The sequence below is a fragment of the Microtus pennsylvanicus genome, chromosome 4 (assembly GCF_037038515.1).
Source record: "Microtus pennsylvanicus isolate mMicPen1 chromosome 4, mMicPen1.hap1, whole genome shotgun sequence".
In the NCBI taxonomy this organism is placed as follows: domain Eukaryota; kingdom Metazoa; phylum Chordata; class Mammalia; order Rodentia; family Cricetidae; genus Microtus; species Microtus pennsylvanicus.
In genome coordinates this window covers 22,024,080-22,036,974 of record NC_134582.1, presented here as the reverse complement: position 1 = coordinate 22,036,974, position 12,895 = coordinate 22,024,080, and the positions used below count along the sequence as shown (strand labels likewise).

At 43.2% G+C, this 12,895-nt stretch overlaps 1 protein-coding gene and 1 long non-coding RNA gene across 4 annotated transcripts in view; one reads left to right on the top strand and one right to left on the bottom strand.

Moving 5' to 3' along the window:
* Positions 1-4: 4 nt before the first annotated feature.
* LOC142847642 (uncharacterized) lies at positions 5-1,494 on the bottom strand. The gene is made up of 3 exons (XR_012910270.1): positions 1,178-1,494; positions 255-326; positions 5-77 (listed from the first exon to the last, which is right to left on the bottom strand). It is a non-coding gene; the product is annotated as an uncharacterized LOC142847642 (long non-coding RNA).
* A 105-nt stretch (positions 1,495-1,599) lies between these two features.
* Wdr7 (WD repeat domain 7) overlaps positions 1,600-12,895 on the top strand; it is a 277,322-nt gene continuing 266,026 nt past the window's right edge. For 2 of the 3 annotated variants that reach the window (XM_075968486.1, XM_075968485.1), the window contains exon 1: positions 1,600-1,866. The gene's annotated coding sequence lies outside the window, so the exon portion shown is untranslated. The remainder of the gene's footprint in view (positions 1,867-12,895) is intronic. The other variant, XM_075968488.1, reaches the window with a different exon arrangement.

Sequence of the window (12,895 nt, the reverse complement as noted above, 5' to 3'; positions counted from 1 at the left end):
TATACATACCACATTTTCATTATTCCTTCATCAGTTTAAATTCATTGGTTGAATGGACCATTTAGGTTTGCATTTCCCTGCAATTGTGGACAGAGAAGCAAAGGACATGAATGAAAAAAATAACACTGGAGTAGGTTTTCAAGTCTTTGGGCATATGTCAAAGTGTGGTACAGCTGGGTCATATGCTAGATTTACTTTTTTCTTTTTGAGAATTCTCAACACTGATTTCCAGAGTGAATGGAGTAATTTCTTACCCACAACACAGAACCAGACAGAGAAATTAGTGAACTCCATGAGTAGAGGAAGCCTGCTTTTGTGCAATGCTCCTATGGAGAAGAGAGAACGGGTAAGTCCTCAGGGCTGGAAGAGAAGAACACTGGTCAAACTTCCCCCACCTCAGTGCTGCTTCTGTTCTCTCCTCTCAGTTATGAGTATAACCTCTTTGATGTCTTGGAAGTTAAAACAAGCTCAATCAATAGCTTAGGTTTGTCCATCTTCCTCCCAAATGTTGGTTATTACGAATGAATGAATGGAAGGAAGCCAAGGAGATTAATGCATTTGTTGCAACTGGCTGGTTTTGTTAAAAAGATAGGAAAAATATTCATTTCATGTTTTGTATTTTTTCATCTTTATAAGCTCTGTAGGTTTCCAGGTAGGTGAGAATTTTGCAGTCCTGGAAAGCTACTGCATAAAGAATGCACTTAAGAATTTTCTTATTAAGCTTCAGAATCAATAGGTCTGAGGTAAACTTTGGCTTTTGGGGATGTGACCTCAAGGAACACACTGAGTAGCAACATCATAATTGGTCTTAACCTAGAGCATGGGACCTTAAGGTTCTTGAGCAGAGCAGAATCAGTTCTTTCAGACAGTATAATTCCCTCACTAATTTGTCCAAAAGCATGCTGAAGTTTGGTGTGGGTAAAAGGCTTCCTATCAAAAAATTGTTATTTCTGATAATTACAAACTTTTTCTTTACTTTATTCCAAGTCTGGACATCTTCACTCCAGAAATATACGAGAAGCACCAGTATCCCGATGTTTCCTCATAAGCTATAGCAGCCAGCTTCTGTACTGTACTTAACATAAAGAAAAAACAAAACACACAGCGAAGAAACAGCTAAAAAATGTTCATTGTCCTCAGCAATTAAGGAAATCAAAACTTTGAGAGTTCATCTTACCTCAGTCCGAAATGTCAAAAATAACTGACCAAAAATGCTGGAGATATGAGGGCAAGAAATAAGAAGTAAGCTTGGTGAGCTGGCTAGAGTCATCACAGCGTTTAGTTAAGAAGACCTGGATGTTTCCCAGGGTAGAGTGTGTCTGTGTCCTGGTCCAGGGAAGACCTGATTTCCTAGAATGACCATTCCATCCTCGTATGCTATTCCGTCACCTTACAAAGGATTTGAAAGTGAGAAGGGACCTTAGACTAGATGCACAGTAACCAACATGGCGGAGGCGCACTTACAGGGGGTTCCAGTCGCTATAGTAACCAGACTACGCCTACTTCGGCTGGGCGTGCTGAGAAACCGTGAGCCCTTTCCACTCCGCCTCGTTTTTGCGACAGTTGCAGGGCACTTCACGGCAGTCGAGGCCGGTGTCTGCTGACTTACGGCAAGTGAGGCCGGTGTCAGCTGATTTACTGCAGCAGCAGCAGGGGCAGCGGCAGCGGCATTGGCAGCGGCGGTGGCACCTTGCAACCCAGGCAGGGTGACGGTGGCTGCCTGGGCGTGCGGCTCCCCGGGTTCGTCCACCCGGACTCACGGCCGCCTGGTTTTCCTCGCGTAAGCCCACGCCTTTGCCATCTTTGCGGAGGCGCCTAAAGCATCTCCAACAGACATGGTTATCGCCTGAGGTGAAGCTTTGACAGGTAGGAGCTCTGAAGCCTCTCAGAGAAAGCCTAGCTCTAAAACTTAGCCTTGGAAGGCAGGGGCAGAGGTCAAGGGTCACGAGCCCTGCTGGGCTGGGGACCGTTCCTGCTGTCAGATTGTTATGGTTGATTGCTCTGTGTGGTGCTTCAGGCCACCTGCAGGAGCCTTTTCTCAGGAGCGTTGGAGCTCATCAGGGTGTCTTTAGGGCCCCTAGACTGGTGACATTTATTGCTTGTGAGAGTGGCCCTAGTCTTGACGTGGACTGCTTGGCTCCCAGGGATACTCTGAACTGGGTCGGGTGACTTGCAATGCTTGTGGGTGTTTATTGGCGGTGTTTTGGGGGCAGCGTTCTTGCTTTGGGATGCCTATGTTCGGATCTACCTTTCCTTGTTGGTACTACTCTTCAGTTGGCATTATTGGCTAACGGCAACAATGCCTGTAAGAGGTACATCTTGGAGCTGGCGCTTGATTGCCCCTTTTTTTTAGGACTTGCTTTGACAGGATGTTTGCTATTTTTCTTTTTCTTTTTTTCGAGACAGGGTTTCTCTGTTTTTTTTTTTTTTGAGTCTGTCCTGGAACTAGCTCTTGTAGAAAACCAGGCTGGTCTCGAACTCACAGAGATTCGCCTGCCTCTGCCTCCCGAGTGCTGGGATTAAAGGCGTGCGCCACCATCCCCCGGCTCCTGCCTTTGATTTTAAAATGATATTGTTTTTGATCCACCTTCAATGGCTGCACCTTAAGTTCTATGCAGAATTCCCTAGTTCTTATATTCTGCAACTCTTGCAGGTTGAGGTTGGTCACAGGATATATGCCTGTGTTCATGTGGCTGACTTTAGTACTTAGTACCAGCTATATAGTCCTTACCTCGTAATATTTATCCCGGGACAAAAAAGGTAAACTACTTTTTAAAATTATTTCCCTTCCTTCCTTCCTTTCTTTTTTTCCTTGTGACAGGGTTTTCCTGAGTAACCTTGGTTGCCCTGGGACTGGGGCTGTAGACCAGGCTGGACTTGAATTTGCAGAGATCCACCTACCTCTGCCTCCTGAGTGCTGGGATTAAGGGTGTGTGCCACCATCACCCAACTTTTCTTTTTTTATTTGCCTATTTTTGCTTTTTTTGAGAGGAAGTCTCTCCTTGTATACCTTTGGCTGTCCTAGAACTCACTATAATACAGGCTGGTCTCAAAGTCTCAGAGATTGGCCTGAGGTCTGCTTCCTGAGTGCCGAGACTAAAGGCACACACCACCATGTTTGGCTATGATTCTTTTCAATGACTTTTATTTCTTAGGGCTTTCTTCACAAGATTGCAACCATCAAATGTTATATGAAAGAAACTGAGTTGTTGCTATTTTGTTGCATAAAATTTCTAGTTTGTTTCAGCTTTTCATTTTATAAGCAACCTATGACTATATGGAGGTAGTTGGCAGATCTGAAATGAAAATCTTGCATTGAAATTGACTTTATTATAAAGAATGAAAATCTACTTTGTTTTTTACTCAAAACAGTAGATAGATCTCTGGTGCTTCAAGTCAAGAGACAAACTAGCATCACTACAAAGAAATGTCCTATTGTCAAATGTTAATGAAAAATTATGTAGGGAAGTTAATTTGTCAAAATTTCTATTTAGAAATTCTCCAGAACTCTACTTTCCTAGAAGGACAAAAGATTTGGGGGACTGGATGAATCAGAGACTTAGTCCTACCCAGGGGAACTTAAAATTTGGGGTACAAAGCCTTATAATCTGGACATTTTCTTGTATCATGACTGCAGTTTTTCCATGTGAGAGTTCAGCATTAAGTAAGGGAGTTAGGCAGGGTTTGGTGACTCACACCTTTAGTCCTGAGGTTCGAGAGGGAGGGGCAGAGGCTGACGGGTCTCTGAGTTGGAGGCCAACCTGAATTCCAGTAGAGCCCAGACTACAGATAGACCGGTCTTAAAAAAAAAAGTAAGCTATTTCTGTGTCTATCTCCAAACCTCAAGGTACCTACCTCAAGAGAAGTAGGCTGGCCTTGGGCTTTAGTGGTGTGCTGTCTGTTAAGAGGTGAACCTTTAAAGTTTATTTTGAACGTCAGGTAGAGATGGCTGAGTTCAGTACTCATCACTGTGGTGGTTCTATATGCTCGTTCATATTCTATCCTATTATTCCAACTCTTACTCCCATTTTCCTGCTTATTCACCCAGTGACACCTAGTATAATGCATGCAAGGTACCTCCTTTTGCCTGTGTTACTACATGCATACTGTTGGGAGTGCCTAAATTTTTAATTCCCAGAGCTTATGTCATGCTATGCACTGTTTCTTTCCTTTTTTCCCCTAAATTGACTATTGCTTCTAATTTCTGAAAGCTACTTTATTTCTTTATTTTATTTAAAAAGATTATTTTTGCTGGGTGGTGGTGGGGCACGCCTTTAATCTCAGCACCTGGGAAGCAGAGGCAGGGAGATCCTTGAGTTCAAGGCCAGCCTTGAAACTACAAAGCTAGTTCCTGGACAGCCAGGGCTGCACAGAGAATCTTTTGTCTTGAACCCCCCCCCCAAAAAAAAGATTTATTTTTATTTGTTTGCCTGTATGCCATATGCGTATGCAAGCCTGCTGAGGCCAGGAGTGGGTATTAGATCTCCTGGAGTTGAAGGTGGCAGGAGGTTGTGAGCTACCTAATGTAGATGCTGGGAACTGAACTCTGGTTGTTGGAAGAACAGCAAGTGCTCTTAAACTAGCCTCTCCCTGCGGTATTTTAGAGTGTACATTTGCTGTGGTTCATCTGCCTGCTTCATTTGTGGCTATCCACAGCATCTTAATTTTTCTAACACTATAGTATTCCAACACACCTTTTAGTTGTCTGTGAGACATGTAAAAGACACATTTCCTGATTATGCAGCATTCATATGTTTATTGGTGCTCTGTCAGATTATGTTGTAGGGTAAGCTGGAGAGGTCTATGCTCCTGCAGGGTAGTTCTTGGGGTTCCCATATCCTGTTCGTGCACTGGTGCTTAGAGATACTCAGAACCCCATCTCTTTTTCCAGACGATTAAATATAAAATTAAATGTCAATTTACAATGAATTTGAGCTTTAATTTTTTTCTTTGTGGTACTGGGATTGAACTCAGGCTCTCAAACATGCTGGGCAAGTACTCTGCCACATGCTGTCTTCCCAACCCTGAAACCAAGCATTTTCTGATAAGCTTTTTATCATCTTCTGGCTTTTCTTTCTGTAAACTTGCCTATTCATCTGTTCATCCATTTTTATTTTGAGGTTTCTGTCTTAGTCTGTTGCCAGTAACACAACTTCACGGATTCCCCCCCCCCCGTATTATGAAGTGCGTTATTTTTGCTCGGTGGGTGTCCTGGAGGTCCAACTTTGAGGGGCCTTTTGCGATAACAGCCTTCTTAGCTGGTACTGAGGCAACACATGTATCAACTAGTCAGACAGGGAATGCACATGTATGTGCATATGTGTGGAGACAGCACATGCATCGTCCAGCCAGAAATAGGAAGTGCACGTGTGTGTAATGTGTGGAGGAGGCACATGTATCATCTAGCCAGAGACAGGAAGTGCACATATGTGTGCATAGGTGTGGAGACAGCACATGCATCATCCAGACAGAGACAGGAAATGCATATTGTGTGCCTGTGTATCTTCTGGCCTCCCTGCTTTTATAAAACTACTCATGTTTAGTTAACTGGCTCCATTCATGAGGACATCAGCCAATCACAATCATTTCCCAGGGGCCTCACCTCTAAATAGCATGGATTAGTTTCCACCGCTTTACAATGGGGATTAAGTTTCAGCACTAAACCCTGGTAGATCTACTCTGTCTGTATCCAGATCCTAGCACAGATGTGTGTGGTCCATCTGAACTTGTTCATGTGAACATGACTGGTGTTTCCTAGACACCAGTCCTGTAAGTATTGCAAACGTATCTCTTCCCAGTATGCCATTCATTAGTAACTTTCCTGTGATGCACTTCGCTGAACAGGCACTTTCAGTTTCAACAGAATAGATTCTCCCCTGCATCTAGTTTGTGGTTATAGTTTCATTTCTGAAGTTTTTCTCGAATCTTTCAGTTATTCCTCATTGTTACACTTTACTGATTTCATAGTTTTCTTTCAAATTTATAGATCCTCAGGATACCCGTTCTCTGCTCATTTGTATGTCACAGGTTGTGATCCAGTTTCTTTTCCATACAAAGTGTCAATTTTCCTGTGTGCATCTCCCCCCCCCCCCAATAATAGTGCCACACTTACTTCATGCTACCCTCTGACATTTATTCCAACACTGGATCTTGTTCCTGTAGTTTATTTTTCTGCGCCTGCTCTGATGCTATGCTCTCTCTTTCTCTGCCCTTTAAGAATTATTATTACGATGACCTGAGATTCTTTGTAGACCAGGCTGGCTTCTGTCTCCCGAGTGCTAGGATTCATGGCTGGTGATACCACACCCAGCTTACTTTTCTCACTTTTATTTCTGTAGTGTGTATGTTTGTGTGAGGGAATGCGATATGTATGAGAGTGGATGCCAGAGAGGGCAGATGATCCCTGGGCTCTTGGAGTTGCAGGAGGTTCATAGTTGTGGAGGAATTGCAAGGAAGGGTTTCAGAGGGAGAATATTAGGGTTTCACTTTAGGGCATGTTAACTCTCAGAAACTTAGTTCTGCCCAGGAGTTTGGAGTTCAGAAGCCAGCCCTAAACGAGTGGGAGAACAGCCGTTGTATAGACGATACTTTCTTTTGAAGAGGATGAATGTTTCATTTGTTTCCGCTGTGCTGCAGAGCTGCTGTTTCTTTTTGTAAAAGCAGCAGCAGCCAGTGCAGCGCATGGTAAAGTTAAGGAAGACTGCCCTTCGTCTGACGCTGTGTAACACACACTTTCTGTGTTCCCAGGGCTTTCCAATTAACCAAAGTCCTGAAGTATGGAACTTTTATAACCACCCTTCCACCCCAGTAGAATGCCGGCTATTTTACGTTCACTTGACACAAGCTAGCATCAGTTGGGAAGAGGGAACATCAACTGACAAAATTCCCCACCCCCCAGATTGGCCTGTGGGGAATTTTCATGACTGATAATTGATGTGGGAGGGCTCAGCTTATTTTGGGGCAGTGCCACTTCTGGACTGGTGGTCCTGGGTGCTATAAGAAAGCAGGCTGAGCAAACCACGAGGAGCAAGCCCATAAGCAGCTCCCCTCCATGGCCTCTGCATCAGTTCCTGCTTTCAGGTCCCTGCCCTGACTTCTTTGGTGATAGACTGTAATATGGAAATATAAGTGAAATAAACCCTGTCCTACGAAAGTTGTTTATGGTCATGGTGTTTTGTCATAGCAGTCGAAATCCTAGCCAAGAGAGTAGGGGCTCACCATGTATCTTGGCTGGCCTGGTACTTGCTATGTAGACTAGGTTGGTCTCGAACTCACAGAGATCTGCCTGCTGAGTGTTAGAAATAAAGGTTGGTGCACCACTACACCCAGCTTCATAACCATTATTTAATATAGATAATCTCATGAATTCTAAACCCCAGATTTTATCCCCTAGTCTAAATACGTAGGCTAGGGTATTATAAAAAGATGCAGTGCACATTGTGTTTATCTGCACACATTAGGAAGTTGGGTTCTTTAATAGCACTGTTGAGAATAGTTTCTTTTCCATCGTTTTTGCTACAAACTATTTCAAGTCTTTTATACAGCATTAATTTAAGACAATCGTGTTGAGGTCAGTTATGTCACGCTGTTTTATTTGTTCTCTCTCTCTCTCTCTCTCTCTCTCTCTCTCTCTCTCTCTCTCTCTCTCTCTCTGTGTGTGTATGTGTGTGTGTGTGTATGTGTGCCATGCTCACTCCTTAGTGGGTTTCACATATTTCTCACACATTTCGTCACTCATTAGTTCATTCAGTTCTGAAGGATTGCTCAGTGTCATGATCACCCAGACATCTGCATAAGAGGATTGGTTCGTTGATGAGCTCGGGTTTTCTGCAGAGTGCCTCATTGACTTCAGTTGCCTCTCCTACAGGATTGTAGAGTTCACTGCGGCCTTCACACTCTTTAAAGCATTGCAGTTCATCTTGCTTTAAATTTTGGCCTGTCTTCAGGTAGACCTCAGCAATCAGAATCCCCCAAAGCTTCCTGTGCATAGTTGCTGATTCCCACAGTTCCATGTCCCATTCTCTGTTGCTATCCATTCACATTGTCAGTTTACACACCACCAGCAGAATGGGTCCCATGAGCGCCGCATGCCACTTTCAGCACCATGACCCAGGATCACATTGCTGCACCTTTGCCACCAGGCAAGGGCTAGATTTTATACATACATGCATGCATGCACAATACATACATAACATGCATGCACACATGTATTTAAGGAGGAGGAATGGGAACTAGGGTAGAAAAATAGAATAAAAATCATGAGAGTATGCAGACGTGGAGGCCAGGTAAAGAGTCTTTCAAGGTGGCTGTGTGAGCCATGTCAAATGCTGCTGGTAGATTAGTTAAGATAAAGAACAAAACGAGAGCTTTGCTTAGCTTGGGAGGCCATTGGTGGCCTAGCCAGAGCAGTTTGTAGCTAGGCAGAGCCCTTGTCTGTGGTCTCTAAGGAGGAAGGTAATGTAAATCTGAATGCTGTAACTTAGGTTACCTATATCCTCAGAGTTTAGAGCCAGCCAATGGGAGAGCTGCTGCTTCTCCAGCCAAGGTGACTCTCATTCCTTCCCACTTACACAGCATATTTTACTGATCTTCTGATTTACTGAGACATTTTAACCTCTACCAGGGTTGTTTTTCTGCGCAATTTAGTTTATATGTGGTAAAGTTTTAGGGCTCAATTTAGAGTTTGAGGATACTAGGAGAGAAATAGTAGAAATGATTGGAGATGCAGAGAAGGTGAGAGGCAAGGGAAGAAAACAAGTTCCTTCTACTAAGTAGAATCTATTTCTGCTGGAGAGTAAGAGCTGGCAGGCATGTTCTGCTTTTGGCAAATCAGTAACTACTACAGTTGTTGCCGACGGGTGATGGATGGAGTATCAGTGAGATGCTTGGACAGTTAATGGCAGCCCAGACTTTTAAAACATGATTATTGTGCTTCAAAATCTGTGAATGCCTTTTAAAATTGTGGTTTATTTCTGAGAGGATAGCCACGCAGGTCTTCAAAACGCCTCACTCATGCATTTAGGGCTGTTTCAGTAATAAGAGATGAGTGTGTTGCGTGTTACCATCTGCTCATTCCACACACTCTTGAGTACTGGAACTTCTTTCACCATAGCAACCCCCAAAGTGTCATGTTCATCGACAGTATTGTTCCCTGCCATCCAAATAGGAAAGGACGGTCTTGTCAGCTGTGTGCTGTGGGAAGAAGGTGTCCCTCACAGCTCCCACATTCCCGAAGTGCTTTTTTAGGGAAGCAGCTGAGTACTGGGATGCTTCTCTGTGTTTCCTGACCTAGCTCTCTCTTCACTTGTAACATGAGGGGGCTTGCTTGTTGGGGTTTCTGTCCCGCCCAGTACCCCACAGCCGGCAAGCCCCAAAGAAAATTAAACACAGGTCTACATAACTTATAAACTGATTGGCCCATTAGCTCAGGTTACTTATTAGCTCTTATCACGTATATTAACCCATTATTCTGATCTATGTTAGCCATGTGGCTCAGTACCTTTCACAGCAGGGCAGATCACATGTTGCTTCTTCCAAGTCTGGGCAGGAGTGGGAGGAATGGGCTCCCTCCTTCCTAGCATTCTCCTGTTCTTATCCCCCTGCCTCTACTTCCTGTCTGGTTGACCCACCTATACTTCCTGCCTGGCCAATCAGCATTTATTTAAAACATGATTGACAGAATACAGACAATTATCCCGCACCATTCACTGTCTGCCTCAGGTTTTCCAAGTCTTTAATAAATTGGTAGGAAGGGCACAGGCATAAGGAAAACTCGTTTTCTTCTAGTTTTATTTTTTGTTTTCTTAAGGTAGTCTCACTGTGTAGCTTTGGCAATCTTGGAATTCACTGTGATGACCAGGCTGGCATGTGCCACCACGTCTGGCTCAAAAATTCATAATTTTGGTGGTCACTTTGTTGATGATACCATACAGTGATCTTGACTTGGACATGCTCTTTTGACAAATAATGTAGGAATGCCCTCTGCAGATCCAAGTACACCTTTGCAGACTTCTTGTTTTCACTATTGCTCTGGCAAGTACATTTAGCTCTGAGGAGTTTAGTCCCTGCTTTCTGTATTCCGCCCTAGTTCACACATGTGCATTCTCATGGGGGAATTTGAGTCTTTGTTTGTGAGTAACAGGAGGCCCATCTGGTGCACAAAAAGTACCCAGACCGAGAAGATATCGACGCCTTTGTGGAAATGCCCATTTTCCTAAGATAGAAATGCATCTTGTTTTGCATTTGAAAGTTACAGGAAAAAGGGTTGAAAGGATGAGCATTGGCTGCTCTTATACTGGTATATTATTTGTATTTTAATAAGTCAAGCTTGCCTGAAGGTCAGTGCAAAGCAGGTACACTAGCCAGCCACACAGGCCAGGCAGTGGTGGCACACACCTTTAATCCCAGTAGCCACACTAGTTAGCCAGAGAGGCCGGGCGGTGGTGGTGTACACTAGAGAGGAGTATGAAATGGGAGGAGACAGGTCTCAGTTCAGTCTCAATCTGAGGATTCGTGGAGGCACGATTGTCCATTTTTGGTCTGAGGTAGAGATAAGAGCCAGTGACTGGCTGTTTTGCTTTTCTGATTTTCAGGTTGAACCCCAATATCCATCTCTGGCTTTTCATTATTCTTGCTACATGCTCTTTCGGAGGTTCTGAGTAAAATTCCCAGCAACCATATGGTGACTCACAACCATCTAGAATGAGAGCTGGTGACCTCTTCTGGCATGCAGGCATTCTTGCAGTCAGAACACTGTCTACACAATAAAAAATTTTACAACAATAGTATAGAGAAATTAGCATTCTTTTTTTGTTTGTTTGTTTTTTGAGACAGGGTTTCTTGTGTAGCCTGTCCTGGAACTCACGCTGTGGAGCAGGCTGGCCTTGAACTCACCAAAGAACTGCCTGCTTCTGCCTCCTTAGTGTTGGAATAAAAGGTATGTGCTACCACCACCTGGCTGAAATTAGCATTCTTTTTTTTTTTTTGGTTTTTCGAGACAGAGTTTCTCTATAGCTTTGGAGCCTGTCCTGGAACTAGCTCTGTAGACCAGGCTGGTCTCGAACTCACAGAGATCCGCCTGCCTCTGCCTCTCGAGTGCTGGGATTAAAGGCGTGCGCCACCACCGCCCGACTGAAATTAGCATTCTTTTACCTGATTTAAAAAGTATCTGTATGTGTCTTTTACTTGCGTGTATGTTTGTCCACCTTGGTGCTGAGGATCAGAAGAACAGGCTGGCCTCGAACTCACAGAGATCCGCCTGCCTCTGCCTCCCGAGTACTGGGATTAAAGGCATGCACCACCACCGCCTGGCGATGCTTCTTTTTCTTGAGGGCTGTCCTCTTGGTTTGCAGCTTCACTTTGTTCTTAAAGTGAGGGAGAAGGAGCAGAAGCACTGCTGTGTCTTCTTTTCAGTAACCTGCTCACATGAGACATTTCCTATGACCTCACAAAACATATCCTTCTTATAGATCCTGTCTTTGCAGTCACTGGTGACAGGGGCTTCCACATAAGATTTTGGAAGGACATGTACTTTGAGTTCACTACAAGCAAATACACTGCATAAAACCTGAGTGTTTTATGTACTAATTTGTAAAAATATGAAAGACATTTTATAGACAAATTATTGATGTAATTTAAATATGGACTATATTGCTGGTGCTGTGTGATAATGGTGACTGATGGCGGTATTGTGTTTACCCTGAAGAGGAAAACTCTTATGTTGGAGGAGGCTGCTTGTTGGTCCTGCTGCTCAGCTCTGAAATAATCACACAGAAACTATATTAATTAAATCACTGCTTGGCCCATTAGCTCTAGCTTCTTATTGGCTAACCCTTACATATTAATTTAACCCATTTCTATTAATCTGCATATCACCAGATGGCTGTGGCTTGCCGGGAAAATTTCCATCTGGTTCTGGTGGTGCTACGCGGCTTCTCTCTGACTCTGCCTGCCCTTCTTTCTCCCAGCATTCAGTTTCGGTTTCCCCGCCTACCTCTATTCTACCCTATCAGGCCAAGCCAGTTTTCTTTATGCATTAATGTTGATCACAGCATACAGAGGGGGAAATCCCACACTCTTATTTATTAAGTTCTGTATTTAAAAATATTTAGGGTGAATTTTCATGATACATATATGTTACTATCTAATATTTAAACATTATTTCCATGAATGAAATTCTCATGGCTGAATTTTTGACTCCATTTTCACATTTTTACATCACGGGATGAACAACGGTCACCTCTGTTGGAAAGGGCTTCCTGAGCAGTTCTAAAGAGCACTATGTTTTAGTCCCTCTTTTTCACAGAAGTAGGGACAGCAGCCTTAGAGAATACTTTAAGACAAACATACTTGGATCTAAAATAACAGACAGGGTCAATCCTGCTTCCAGAGCCCAGAGCCATCTTCCCTTGAAACTCAAACAGCACGTGACAGTTTGACAAAGCAATGTACATTACATTTCCAGACCCTTACACTTGTACAAGTGCCTTCTCCACTGAACCATCGCCCCCGCTCTGTATTTTCTGTTTATAGAAGCATCTAGAATTGAATTGTTTCTATTTTTAAGATAATGCCATAGTTTGAAATATTTCCCCTGAAAGTACTAGTTAGAAAATGTTAGTATACATACATGCTTTGGAGAGTTAGTAACATAGTTTCTTCAAGCATTCCTATTAAACTTAATAAACTAACAGATTATTTTACTCATTAGTGTAATAGTTTTGCTTTTGGCCTTTTCATGAATATACAATTCTTTTGGTTTCCATGGATCCTGAGGCTTGGTTCATTTTGATTTGCTATAAAAATCTTTGGGAATATAATTCCTTTCAAGCAATAGATAATAATGTTAGCTATGTAGAGGATGGCGTATTAACAGTTAAATTGACTAGTTGAATGT